This window comes from Phyllostomus discolor, chromosome 5 (genome assembly GCF_004126475.2).
Source record: "Phyllostomus discolor isolate MPI-MPIP mPhyDis1 chromosome 5, mPhyDis1.pri.v3, whole genome shotgun sequence".
Lineage (NCBI taxonomy): Eukaryota > Metazoa > Chordata > Mammalia > Chiroptera > Phyllostomidae > Phyllostomus > Phyllostomus discolor.
Window position 1 is genome coordinate 119,625,489 of NC_040907.2, and position 14,555 is coordinate 119,640,043.

Sequence of the window (14,555 nt, forward strand, 5' to 3'; positions counted from 1 at the left end):
CAAGGTATCTGCAGGGCTGGTTTCTTCTGAAGACTCTGAGCAGAGAATCCTTGCCTTGTCTTTGGCAGCTTTTAGTGCCGCCTGTGTTCCTCATCTGTTGTCTTTCCTTCACCTTCAGAGTACATCGCTTCAGTCTGCTTTTCCACCATCACATCTCTTACGTACTCTTCTGTAGTCACATCTACTCTGCCTCCCCAGTGAGGACTGTTCTGATCATGTTTAGGGATAATCCAGGAGACTCCTCATCTCAAGATCCTTCACTTAGTCACATGTACAGAGCCCCTCTGCCATTTAAGAGACTCTCGGAGGTTCTAGGGATTAGGATGTAGACATTGTAGGGGGCCATGCTTCAGCTGACCTGTGTCAATGAATGACGTTTTTAAGGTGGAGCAAGGGTAGGGGAGTCAAAGGAGCATGCTCAGCAGGGGAGCAGCACCTTGCAAACAGAGGAAAGGAAGACCAGTCCTCCACATGGTGCTGGCCCCACTCTGAAGCTGTGCCTCTAACCTCCCCTTTCTCACTGCTGAGTGACATAAGGCCATTTCCCTGGAGTCTAAGAAGCACCCTCTCACTCCCTTTCCTGACAAGCAACTCCTTCCCTACCTTGCTGCCTTGCTTTCCTTTTATCTGACAAATCCCCTTATTTGCCACAAGGTTGCCTGAGGATCATACCTAGAGGCGTCCCAAATCCAGTATCTCACAACTCTTCCAGCAGGGTCAGGTTAGGTGAGTCAGAATTCTTTGGAGGGAGAGTAAGTTATAAGCCACTGCTGTTGCCTAGGGCAGGTCTGGGTGGGGCCAGGGTCTCTGAGGGTGGGCTTCTCCAGAGGTCATATAGGGTCTTTCCCATGGTCAAGGTGCCCAAGGAGGCATGGAATGACCAAGAAGTAAGGCTGCTTGCTGGTTTCCCTCAGCTCGGGAAGGTGGTAGGGGGTGGGCAGCAGGAAGAAAGGGAACCACCAGATGCAAACATGTCTTTCTTGGCTCTAAGGAGTGCTCTTTCAGTGACTGTTGGGTCCAGGTGTTTCTCCAGAGGAGGTGCTTGTGTTGTGCTTAATTGTCCCAACCCCTCCTTCCTGACAAGTGGGAATGGGATGTGGGGAGGGCTGGGTGAGCTTAAATTTATAGCCAGTCTGGCTTTCCAGCAGCTTTACCTACAAAGGGCCTGAGGCAAAGGGGGCCAGGGGAGGCCAGGAGGTCTTAGTGAAGGGTCGAAGGTGGAGCCTGAGTGTACCCAGGCCACAGCCATTAGAGTGTGGCTGGGAGGGTGGGGACTGGGTGGACACGTCTCTGGGTGTGTCTCTGAGATGCAGGGTGGTATTCAGTCCCAGCTTTGCCATTACAGCTGCCTGACCTTGGACAAGTTGTGTATCCTCTATAACTCTCAGTTCTCTGTAAAATGGGCACCTTCCTCATAGAGTGTTTGTGCCAGTGCAGTGAGCTAATATGGGTAAATACCCGGCATTTAGAAAGCACCTACTGAGTATGAGCCACTTCCGTTATCATTACCATGGGCTGGGGCATGGAAAAGCATTCCAGAAAGAGGAGTAGGAGATGGTAGCCACACCTCCCCCAGCCATGGCTGGCATGTGGGGAGGCTGCTCAAAGCCCACTCTCTTGAGATTGCACTAAGGACTGTCCCAGCAGATGTGGGAGGCTGTCATGGAAGCTGCCATGCCCTGTGTCGGGGAAGCACTTGCAGAGGGCTGAGAGGCTGAAAAGTTCCATGTAGCACCCTTGATGGCCTGTCTCTCCAGGAGCAATTGAGAAAGAGGGAGGCGGGCAAAGCCCATGTCTGGAGACAGATCTGCTTTGAAGCCCAGTATAGTCACTTTCTAGTAGTGCTACTTCTCAGAACCTCAGTTTCCCTACCTGAAAGATAGGAATCATGCCCAACTAGCTGGGGCACTTTTCAGCTTAGGAGAAATGAAGGGTGATGTTCACGGAGCCCTTCCCTGCGGCAGGCAGGGTGCCAGCTCTTTCCTGTGTGCTGTGTACTTGACCTCCTTCGAGAAGGGCATGGTGCAGTCCATGGCAGCTGGTGCGCACTCAGTGAGGCACCTCTTCTTCCACGTGGCCTCTGAGGACACTGCAGCCCTGTGCCTCTGGGCTGCAGCTGGGTGGGAATCTGGGGAGGATACACCCTCTGTAGTTCACAGGAGCCAGCAAGCTGCTGGTTTTTATGGCTGTTCTGTTGTGCTCAGCCTCCAGGCTGTTTTATGGGCCGCTGTGTTCTTGGAGCCACACCTCAGATGGGTCTAGGCCTTTGAGATTCCCAGATGGTCATAGTGGCATGTGGTGGGCACCCCAAGCTACCTATGAAAGGGGGGGTTTGGGTGAGGGCTGGGTTGTGAGGCAGGACCTAGAGTTTCCTGGGATCTGGACGTCTTCAGAGAAAAGTGTTGGTTTTCCAGTTGCCACTTGTGATGAACTTGGTCTGCCAGCCATTAGGAAGGGAACAACAGCCGGATGTCTGTGCTCTGACATAAGCTCATCTCAAGGGACCTAAAGAGGAATTTGGTGACTTCAAGGCTAATAAATGCCATGCCTACTGATTGTTACCTTTCAGTTCCTATTTCCCCATCCTTAATGTGAAAGGCTCTCTTGTGCCCGCTGTGGGCTTTACATCAGGCAGTTTGGTGGTTCAAAGCACATGCTTAGGGTCATGCAAATCTTCAGATTCCATCCTCACCACACAGCCATTTTGATTGTCCCCTGGACTGGAGGGGCACTCAGAGCACTCACTTCCCTGAGGTCAGAAAGAGTCCCATCCTGCCATGTGTGGGGCCACTGAGCCCCAGTGCCAGTAGCTTCCCTGGAGAGACATTGTTATTGGGTCCCCGATAATATCTGGCACCCACTGCACACCTTTATGTGTCAGGCACTGTTGTAAGAGCTTTGGATTAAATTGGGGAGGTGGGAAAGGTTATTACTTTTTATTTTAGAGATGGAGAAATGAGGTGAAGTAACTTACCTGAGGTCATAGTATTAGTGGTAGAGCAGGGATTGGAATGCAGGGAGCTGATGCAAGATGTACACTTGTGATCACCATATATTGCTCCTGAGTCTCTTCTCTCACCAAGACTATGGTTCTGCACAAGTACTGGGCTGCCCTGGGGGTGGGAGTCTGTGGAAGGAGCGAGGTGTTGCTTCCTGCTGTGTAATGGGAAGGGTGGGTATAAGCACAGGCTGACAGATTGCCCCAGCAGTTCCCCCCACCCTCATTTTTGACGTTTCCCTTAAACACCCACCAGGACCCAGAGGGTGGAGGGTGGGGTGTCCCATTATTGAACGGATCCGTACCCCCACCCCCACACTAACACAGATGCTCACACCCTGTTCTCCTGAAGGGACACACCTGTTTGGTTCTCAAGCCGTGGATCACATCCTTGAAGTGGGACATCAGAAGGAAATCTGTCCCAGCTTCACAATCTGTGGGAACACTTCTCTCAGTCCTGGACTCCTTGCTGCCCCCTTGGGCGATGGAGATCCACGCTGAGGTGGTGGAGAAGGGGGAGGGAGGAAATTCACAGGAAGCCCAGAGCGAGGCTGGCCTTGCAGGACTCCTGAGAACGCTGGCATCACAAATACCAGGGCCTGGCTTTATTTTTAGCAGAATGAGGGGCCCTGAGGGCAGCAGGGGGATGTGGTAATCCTATTTTTTGCTCTGTCTTGCTAATGGAACCTCTAGCAGTTTTTATGCCCGATTTGTCTTCCTTTGAAGTCTGTCATGCCTGTAGTCCCAAACTGTACTTTCCCTTTGAACAAGAAGGAAGGTGGCTGCCTGGTTTCATGTCCTTGCCCATCCTGGACTTTGGGAAAAGCAGCCAGCTTTTGTACCAGATGAGTGAATATTCCCAGAGGTGTTTCCTGGGAATGTTCTGAGAATGTTCCCATGCCTGCCTTGGTTGCTTAGAACCCTTGAGTTCATGGGAGGGAGGCGGGCAGTCACTGGCAGCAGGGGCCTGCTGAGGTCGGGTGATTGAAAGACAACACCAGAGGTGCTGGCCTCACCTCTGTAGGACTGCCAGGAGCGTTGAGGAACGAGGACCCAGTGCAGGAATGACAAATGGTAAGGTGTGGGGCAGGGAATCTCCTTCTCACGTGGTACACTCATATTTTCTCTCTACCATCAAAATTAAAACAAACAAACAAATGAACAAAAAAAACAGCTTTACTGAGATATCACTCACTCACCATAAAATTTGCCCCCTTGAAAATAGTTTTTAGAATAGTCACTGAGTTGTGCAGCATGGTTACCTAATTACAGAACATTTCAGCACCCCCAAAAGAAACCCTTTACTCCCCTGAGTGGTCACTCTGCATTCCCTCCTTGCCCAGCCCCGACAACCACTAGACTGCTTTTGGTCCCTGTGATTTGCCTGTTTTGGCATTTTCATATAAATGGCATCATACCATGTGTGGCCTCTGTGTCATGTTTGAAGGGTGAGCCTCTATACTTTTTGTCTGAGCCCCTTTGTCTGTGATAGACACAAGAGTCATCAGAACCCGAAAAGTTGCCGTGATAAAGGCATCCCTCTCTCTTCCAACTGAGGCTTCAGTGCCCAGGTGGAGATGGGAAACCTGGGATATCTGCTGTCAAATTTTTGCTGTCAAAAATGGGTGCATTTCATGTGCCTTGCAATTTGGAATAAATTCAGAGGTCTCCTGCCACCAACTGGGATGGTGAAATGTATACAGGATGGCCTCATTCTCAGTGCCATTTGGTGTAGTATAGTTTTGGTGAGAAGCAAGGTTAGTTTCTTAGGTGGCATGCATCTTCTCATCAACAAAGGAGCAAGGGCTAAGCATCTGCTACGTCCCTTGCTAGAGCCCAACACTACCTGGACCTGAATATTAGCATCGTTGGTGCTTCCGGCTTTGGCTCTTGGTCCAAATAATTTGCCACATTCCTTGACCAGGTTGACTTCAGGCATGTCCTTGAGGCCCACATGGTTTCTGGTTGATTCACTGGTAAATAAGTCCGGCCTGATGCTTATCAGGCCCTGGGGGCAGGGGAGATACCGTGGTGGTGACCTCTAACGATAATTGGACCATTAGAACCAGACTGTGAGCCCCAGAGGTCTGCTGCTTTCTGTGTTGCAACCAAGTGCAAGAGCTGCTTCATCCTGGGGTTGGGGGGAGTGAGCTGCCAGAAGATATTTTGGTTCCTAGATTATTAAAGGAAAGCAAAGGTATGCTCCAAGGGTATAAAGGTCATATGGTCCAAGTCTAAGGTGATGACATTGTCTGTGCTTCACTGGCCAAGTCATGGGTTCACTGCTTCCTCATTCATGTCACCAAACAGTTATGGAGTGGATACCAGACACTAATGAACATCACAAATTTGGATTAGAACATAGGTTTAATTGTAGCTCTGCTTTTGAATGAAATTTTTGAGATTGTCCTTTCTTTTCAGCCGTGAGGCTTTGGCTGAGATGGAAATAATAATGATGGTCCCTGGTAACCCTGGACATGAGTGTGCTAGTCTAGCCATGGGACCTTGGGCAGACCTTTCACAGGTGAGTCCCAGTGACCTTGTCTGTCAAGTCCTTGCCTGTCAGGTGCGTGAAGCCGAGATGAGATCATGTTTCTGAATATACAGTTGGCTCTCTGTGTCCTTCTTCCACATCTGAGAATTCAACTAATCACAAATCAGAAACATTCCAAAAAAGTTGCCTTCTTGCTGTGTACTATGTACTATAGACTTTTCTTGTCATTATTCCTTAAGCAATACGGCATAGCAACTATTTACATAGCAGTATTATAAGTAATCTAGAGATGACTTAAAGTATACATACAGGAGGATAGGCCTAGCTTAGATGCAAACGCTATGCTATTTTACATACAGGGACTTGAACATCCTTGAGTTTTGGTATGGGGGGATCCTGGAACGAACCCCTGTGGATACCTGGGGATGGCTGTATTTTGAAAGGTAAAACCATGCAGTCAGGCCCTCCTGTGCACGAAAGGCCAGAATGAATGCTCTCCTTTATTTCACAGATGAGAAAATGGTTTTTGCTCAGTGGGGGAGACCTTCAACCATCTCAATCTGGGGAGATTCATTAAGTGCCTATTATGTGGCTGTTGCTGTGTTAGGCAGTTTAATAAGCAGTTAATGCCCTGTGGCGGAGGGCAGAGTGGCGTAGTGGTGGGGGGAGGTGGATACCAGGACTAGAACAGAGGCCCTGGGTGCAACCCTGGGCTCTGTCATCTGCCAAGTCTGTTACCTTCAATAATGTGTGTGTGTCATGTGTGAATTTGTGTGTGTGTGTTTCACAGTAACTTCTCTGTGCACCCTAATACCTAAAGGGGCTATTGTGGGGACTAAGTGAGCAAATGTGTATAAAGTGCTGGGAAAAGCTTATAAACCCTGCTTCCTGCTTGTCCCTCTGGGCTGCCCCTCTTCCTTCTTATGATCAGGCTGTCTCCTTCATTCTACAGATGAGTAGACTGGGGCCACTCACTCTTCCTCTCATGCAGAAACACCCTCTCTAACAATATCGTGAGTGGCATTCCCACTTCTGTTTAAATACCCTGGCAGAAGGGAGCTTACTATCCCAGGAGGTATCCAGTTCTGTTTTGGAATTGCTTCACATGAGCCTTTGACTCTGCTGAGGTGGATGGTGGATGGTGTAATGTACATTACAATGATGAGCTATTTGTCTTGAGAGAGTGATATGGTCAGCCCACGTCCCACAGTACAGACCTGGGATGATTTCCCACGATGTGGACATGGGTTGGCTGTGAACTTTCTCATGACTTGACGTCCCCTTCATATGGGTGAAGGCCCATGGCATGTAAGGGACTCGTGAATGTTTGGGGTGGAGGTGGTGATTAGTCCAGGGACTTACAGGGTTGAAGGAGAGGTGTGACCATTAGGAGAGCTCTGGTGACCGAAGTAGGATGACATCACTATGCCCAGGGTCACAGGCCTTGTGCCTGACCTTGAAAGCCAGCACTGGGTCAAGGGCATCCAGTGCTGTGCAGTCATGTATGAGAACAGATTCAGAGGGAACCGTGGCATTGTGATCTCTCTAAATGCGGAAAAAGCATTCAATATAATCTACTTGGCACCTGATGAAAAACACTGCAAATTTGGAACAGAAGGGGACTTTCTTAATTTGATGATAGATAGCTACTAGAATCTATAGCAAGTGCAGTTCTTAATAGCTAAATGTGAGACATTCCTTTCAAGTTAAGAATGAGACAGGAATGCCCACTGTCACCTCTTACTCTACGTTTACTCTAGGCAGTGCAGTAAGACAAGAGAAAGGTAAGAGAGATGTAGCGATGGCCAGAAAAGATAAAAGTGTCATTTTATTTATTTAATTTTTTGGCTGATGATCTGATCATCTGGCCAGAGGAAATCCTAGGTTCTAAATCTATAAATATTAGAAGCAGTGGAGTTCAGCCAGGTGGTCAAAGGTCAAGTACAAAAATCTATGGTTTTCAATAAGAAAAGATACAGCTTTTCAAGTTGGAAACATATTTGCACCCCCTATGATCACTGCAGCATTATTTACAATCGCCAAGCTGTGGAAACAACCTAAGTGTCCATTGACGGATGATGGATAGAGAAGATGTGGTATTCATGTACAATGCAACACTATTCAGCCGTAAATTAAAAGGCCCTGGCTGGCTGGCTCAGTTGGTTGGAACGTCGTCCCACACACCAAAAGGTTGCGGTTTGATTCCAGGTCAGGTCAGGGCATATACCAGAGGTGACTGATTGATGCTTCTGTCTCACATTGATGTTTCTTTCTCTCTCTCTCTAAAAATCAGTAAAAACATATCCTCTGGTGAGGATTAAAAACAAAGAAGAAAATCTTTCCATTTGCAACATCCTGGATGGACCACGCTAATTGAAATGAATCAGATGAAGAAAGACAAGTACTGTGTTCTTTCACTCATCTGTGTAAGCTAAAAAACCCAAAAAGATGAATAAATAAAACAAAAACAAGAACAGACTCATAGATAGAGCATATCAGAGGTTACAAGTGGGGAAGGGTGTTGGGGGTGAGTGAAATGTGTGAAGGGGATCAGTTGTATACAGATGTCAATTTATAATGCTATATACTAACTCTACCTCAGTTAAAAAGATATGGCTTCCTAATAGACCAACAGCAACTAACAGTTGAGGAAGTAAAGGCTCTTCATAGTATGGAGTTTTGACATTGTCCCCTGTGGTCCATGGTGGCTCTTGTCTCCTAACTTGTATTTGTATAGTGAGATCAAGCCCTGTCTCATATATCCAGCCCACTAGGACAAGGCATATTTTTAAAGAACTTTAAATTCCATTTTTCAATTACAGTTTACATTCAGTATTATTTTGTCTTAGTTTCAGGTGTACAATATAGTGCTTAGACAGTTATGTAATTCACAAAGTGACCTTCTGACATTTCCAGTACCCACCTGGCACCATACATAGTTTCTGCAGCATTACTGATTATACTCCTGTGCCATCCTTTACATCCCCATGACTTTTTTGTAACTACCAATCTATACCGCTTAATCCCTTCAACTTTTTCACCCAGTCTCCCAAACCCCTCCCCTCTGGTAACCACCAGTCCACTCTCTGTGTCTGTGAGTGAGACAGATATTGTCTAATGTTGAATTTTACAGAGGAGGAACCTGTGGCTCAGAGAGGTTAGAGTCACCTTGTCCAAGGTCACTGCATGAAAAGGAGGCAAGAGCTGGGACCTGGCCTCTCAGGTCAATGCTCCCTACTCTCTGCTGCTTTCCACTGCTCCTCTTCAGACCTTACTATCCCCAGCAGTTTGTATTGTCCACCCTTTTGTTATCCATCTCCAATAGTGGCAGAGCTTGGAGGGATGGATGGTGCAGAAACATTCACATTTGGGTTAGAATGTACTCTGATTTCTTTTATAAGCAATAGCTTGTTTGGTCTGATATGCTTGTGTGTGTTGCATGGAAGGGATGGTTTTCTTCTGTGGAGGCCATCCTGAGGCATGAGGAGGGAGGAGAGGATCCTGTGATGGGTGGACACAGTCTGGATTCTCTCGCTCTTCATTTGGAGTGTGTGCCCTCCAGTCTGCCTCCCCTTAGTCCCAGTTACATCTTTGCTTTTCAATTCTATTAAATGCCTCTTCAACAATTATAACAATAACATATGTTCACAGTAGTTGGTGGAACAATAGTACATTTGACCCTTGAACAACACAGGTTTGAACTGTGTGGGTCCAGTTGTAGGTGGATTTTTAAAATATATAGAAGGAAAGAATGCATAGAAGAAAACGTAGGCTTCTTTAACAGCTCTCTGCTGCCACACTTCTCTCCTGTGGCTTCACCAACCTGTGCTAAAGGTCTAGTGTAAATTCTTTCACCCACTTCTCCAGGCCTGTGCCAAGGGGTGCAAACAGGTTTTCTATTTGCTTGGTGGGAATTTATAGGCACTGTGCTAGATGTTGGGGGTACCACAGTGAACAGGAGACAGAAATCCCTCATGGAGCTTACAGTCTAGGAAGGGTACCCAACCTTTTGGTGTCTCTGAGCCACACTGGAAGAAGAGTTGTCTTGGGCCACACATTAAATACACAAATGGTAACAAAAATGATGAGAAAAAAAAGTTTTTAAGTAAATTTACGATTTTGTTTTGGGCCACAATCGTAGCCATCCTGGGCTGCATGTGGCCCATGGGCCTCAGGTTGGAATATCTAGTCGTGGAGTGTCAGGCCATAAGTTCTATGGAGAAAAACAAAGCAGGAACAGCCTTCCTCTCCCTTTGTGATTTTGAATGAGGAGATCAGTGTAGAATTTACTGAGAAGGAGAATTTTGTACAGAGACCTCAAGGACCTGTGAGAGAAAGCAATGAAAGTGTCTGGGGAGGAGTACTGAGGCTGATGGTAATTGCAAAGGCCCTGGGGCAAGGTGGTGTCTGGTAATGAGCTTTGTCACTTAGGGCAGAGCCAGTGACAGGAGAAGAGCTAGGAAATGGCATCACAGAGAGGATGGGAGGAACTGGAGGAGGAAAGGTTATATAGGGCCTTGTCAACATTGTATGGGACTTTCTGGTCATTTAATGAAAGCAGGATCTTGGCTTTTTTTCCTCATAGCTTGCAGTTCTTATTGAGTTATATCTCATGAGCACCTCTCCAGGCCCATGGGTACAGATCTCTTTTTCTGTATATTCATGTACCTTCTCTTTCAGAGGACTTCTAGGTTGTGGTCAGGTTGTTCCTTTCCCCTGCCATTCTGATGCTTTTATTCTGTGTGTTGGAGTGTGGGATTTCTAGATCAAGGGTCATGTGTGTATTTAATTTTAATAGATATTGTTGGATTTTCTCAAGAAAGGTAACTGCTTCTTAGGATAGATTATTCTTAAGTCTCAGATGGTTCTCTTTGTCCCAAGTTGCTAAATAGCTAGCCTGCAAAAGAGCAAAATTATACCTGCACACAAGGATAGCTCTGGAATCCTTCATTGGGTGGGCAAGTATGTGGCTTTCTGGAGTGTGCTGCTGGGAACAACATCATTTGCTCTTTTTTGGAGCTTGTTTGATGGTTGTGATGTTGAGAGGCAAAAGATAAAAAAAAGAAAACAGCTGTTGCTGTGTTGTTTGCATTATGGCTAATTTTGCATATGTCTAAAATAAGCACAACAGCGCGGAGCTACAGGAACACAGATTCACACCTTGTCAAATATTGACTCATGTTCCTGTAGCATCTTAAGGATAAAGTTCTCTCTGAGTGTCCTGCTCTGTAAGCATGGGAATGCTGGTAGAATGGCGGTGGGTGTGTACTTGCTCGGCCCTCCTCTTGCCATGATGTTCCCGAGTGGGAGCAGGATCTTGTAAACTTAGAAGCAGACTCCTCATCTGTTTAATAGCCTCATGTATTTGTGTGATTTGTGCTGTTGGACATTAGGCTGTTTCCCATCTGTCACAATTCAAACAATGAATAATCTTGTGTCCGAGTCTTTTCGCACATGTGTATGAGGATATCTGTTGGGTAGATTTCTAGAATTAGAACTGCTGAATCGAAAGGGATTTGCTATCTACATCTTGAGAGATAGGACTGAATTGACCTTCCTCAGGAAGGAAGTGTGCTGTCCATGGGCCATGAAAGAAAGTGCCTTCTTCCCAAGCCCTGTGCAACACAGGGTCTTGTCACCTCTTTGATTTTTGCCATCTGATGGGTGAGATGTATCTCATTTCTATTTTATTTTGTGTTTATTTCTCCCGAGGAAGGACAAACACGTCTTCAGATGTTCAAGAGTTGTTTCTGTTTTATGTTGGAGAACTGTTTTTCTAATCCTTTGCTTATTTTTATTTCCCTGTGGATTAGCAGTCCCTTAGCTGGCCCCTTCCAGCATGGTATGTCCACATTATGAGGACATTTGACCCTGTGATCAGGTAACCTAACTTGTCTGACTAGTTAGAAGTCAAGCCACAGCATCTTTATCATCAGGAGGGAAAATCTAGGTGTTGGAGTAAGGAAGTATGTCTCAACACCAGACTAGATCATGGCAGCATTTTGACAAGGGTGGTGTTCTGACTGTTTCTCAAATAGGTTAAATGCAGACATAACAGAGAGCTGTCGGACCCTGGAGTCCATCAGCCTAGCATCAGCTTTTGTGGGGTCTCACTTTTAGCCCATCACTGGTTTGAGGAAACATGAGGAAACTTGGCTGTTTGCTACTATAAATTCTGTTACAACCCATTGTGAGAGTTTTGGAAGCAGTGGCTCCATTGGTCATCATGCTAGTCCATGTGGCCTAACTGCTGTCTCCAACAATCCCCAACTTTGGTAACTTAACACAATAAAAGGGTATTTCTCACCACCATGGCATTTATGATCAACATCAACATGGATTCCAACCCAGTGGAACAGCTCCCTGAGTGTCTAATCAAGAATTCAGGCTTCTTCTGTGTGTGGCTCTGCCTTCCTAGTTCCCTGGAGGCCTCCCCTGGGTTCTCTGCTGGCAGAGGGCAAAGGAGAGAAGAGGATGGTGTGTGTGTGTGGTGGGGGGGGGGTTCATGGGCCAGCCACTCTGCCCTCACTCCACTGGCCAGAGCTTAGTCTTGTGCCCAGTCTGACTGGAGGGAGGCTGGGCAGTGGAGGCCAGCGCATGCTCCAGCTGCCAGTTTTGATCCTAGGTACTTGGTGTGTTGTGGTCTCTGAGTGCCATGTAGGACTTGTAACTTTTCAAAGTGTCTTCTCAAGTGTGATCTCATGCTGCCTTCGACAGTTCTGTGAAGGGGAGGTAAGATGAAGGCTTTTAAGCACTGTTTGGAACCAAGCATGCAGAGGCCCAGGGAGGTAAGCATCCTATACAAGGTGAGACACTGTGTCACAGACACAAAATGTGTGCGGAGTAGGCTGGAGAACCAGGTTCTTGCTTGGCTGGCCCTTTCTAACAACACACAAACACAGTCACCCACTCTGGGCGTGCCTCGGCCCACCTCTGCAGGTGGGAGAACAGGGCTATGTGCTGAGGGGACCGTGGAGGTTGGCTGGCGTGTATCCTCTACCCTGGTGAGTGGTAAGAAGTGACAGTGTCTCTTGCCTATTGTAAATAGCAGCCAAATGGCCATGGGTGACAGCACTGCTACTGGTAGAAAGGCTTAGCAAGGTGTCCCATGGGAGATAGGACTACCATAAACCAAGTGCCTCTGGGAATGGTCCGTTACCTTGATTTTGGCCATTGTCTTCTTCTATCATTTGTATGGACACTAGCATTGAGATTGGGGCTTTCTTCTTTACGCTCCCATTCCCTTTGTTTAATTACCTTGAAACATGTGATGCTGCAGTGAGATCAACTCATGAGCTGTGACAACTCATCTGTTCTCTTTCGAGCATCAGGGAACAAAGGTGGGATGCTATTGCCACCCTTCTGGGTAAGGACTGTGCCTCCAAAAGCCCATTGGGTGGATGGAGCCAAGGCTGTGTTGGGCACACTTTGGATGTTCTCCTCTCTGTTTCTTTATAGTGTGATTGAATACCTTGAACTAACCTGGTTAGAGAGAGCTTATAGAGTCAGGATCATAGGTGGTTGCATGGATTGTAGTGGTAACAGCAACAGTATCAAGCAACAGACAAGGCATCAAAAGGCCAATGTTCAGGGCTTAGCCCTCTTGCTTTTCATTGAATGGCCACTGAACTTGGTTATCTCATTTGTGCAAAAGAAATAACATCTTTCCTACCTCTCTCACTGGGTTGTTATGAGGATCACACAAGATAATGCGTATAGCAGTGCTTTATAAATGGAAATGTACTCTGCAGTATAAGGTATTATTTTATTAATAGTAACAACTGCCATTGCAGTCCTTGTGATTCATTTGGGGTAGATCTGATCACTGCTACCATTACTACTCACATTGTCCTTCAAAGCTGCAATTACTCTGTGCAATTTTACTTGCTATTTTATGATCATGGAATATTAGTACTGGAAAGAATCTTGGAGATTAAGTAATTCAACTGCATCACTTTAAAGATGGTGAAACTAATACCTGGAGAGGAGAGGCTTATCTGAGGCCCCAGGAACCTGGGACTTCATACTGTCAGAATGGGCTGTTTTGCTTTTTTGGGTTGTGATGCCTAGTACTTTCTGAAGAGGCTGGAAACCTGGAACTTTGGTCCTTAGTCATGAGGTGGAGTCGCAGCTCTGACTCATGTCTGCTTGATCACACTGACCCCACTCCAAGCTCCTGTGCTCCAGATTCTGGTCAGATTTGGACAGGGCTCAGAGGAGAAGCTTCAGTGCTTGGTCACAGGGTCTGAGAGAAGGGAGTAGGAACTGAAGTATTTGTGACAAGAAAAGGAAAACAGGACAATTCCAGACAAGGAAGGCGGGGGTACCCTTGCTCCTGACCTTGGTCCTTGTCTGGTTCCACTCCCCTATGCCCTCTCTCTGATTGCCTTCTCCATGGCTGCTGGCTTCCAGGGCACACTCAGGAGGCACAGCTGCAGGACTGCGGGGCTCCCTGTGGAGAGAAGGCTAAGGGGACCCAGCGATGCTTTCAGTATTCAAAGGGCAGTGAGGCTTAGTCTGGATAGAAGAATAAGGACTAGTGGGTAAAGTGTTGGAAAGACTGATTTTTTGCCTCCTTTTCATTCACAAGCCTCCTTGGTTGGCTCCTTTATTGCCTCCAGGTTTTGCTCACCTGTCACCTAGATGAGGCCTACAGGAACCCCTTGATAAACTTGTGGTTGGCACCCTCTCTCTGGACTGGATTCACCAACTAAAATAGATAGAAAAGTTGCAAATTAATGGAGATTTGCCCTCTGCCCCTCATCCAGCCTCCCCATGTGTTCACATCTTAGATGACCACGTCACAGAGCACTGCCGGGGTCCAGGAACTTAATACTGATTTAATGCCCTTTCCTAAACTGCAGACCTTCACAGGTCACCAGTTTTCCCACTAATCCCTTTTTCTTTTGCAGGATCCAATCTAGGATCCCACATTGCATTTATCTGTCACGTCTCCTTAGTCTCTTCTAATCTGTGACATGACTTGACCTTTCATGACTTTGACATTTGAGAAGAGCACAGTTTAGTTATTGGTGTAGCACGTCCTCTAATTTGCGTTTGTCT

At 46.8% G+C, this 14,555-nt stretch overlaps 1 protein-coding gene across 1 annotated transcript in view; it reads left to right on the forward strand.

Moving 5' to 3' along the window:
* The window catches only part of KCNMA1 (potassium calcium-activated channel subfamily M alpha 1), a 749,962-nt gene that overhangs the window by 30,111 nt on the left and 705,296 nt on the right, over window positions 1–14,555 (forward strand).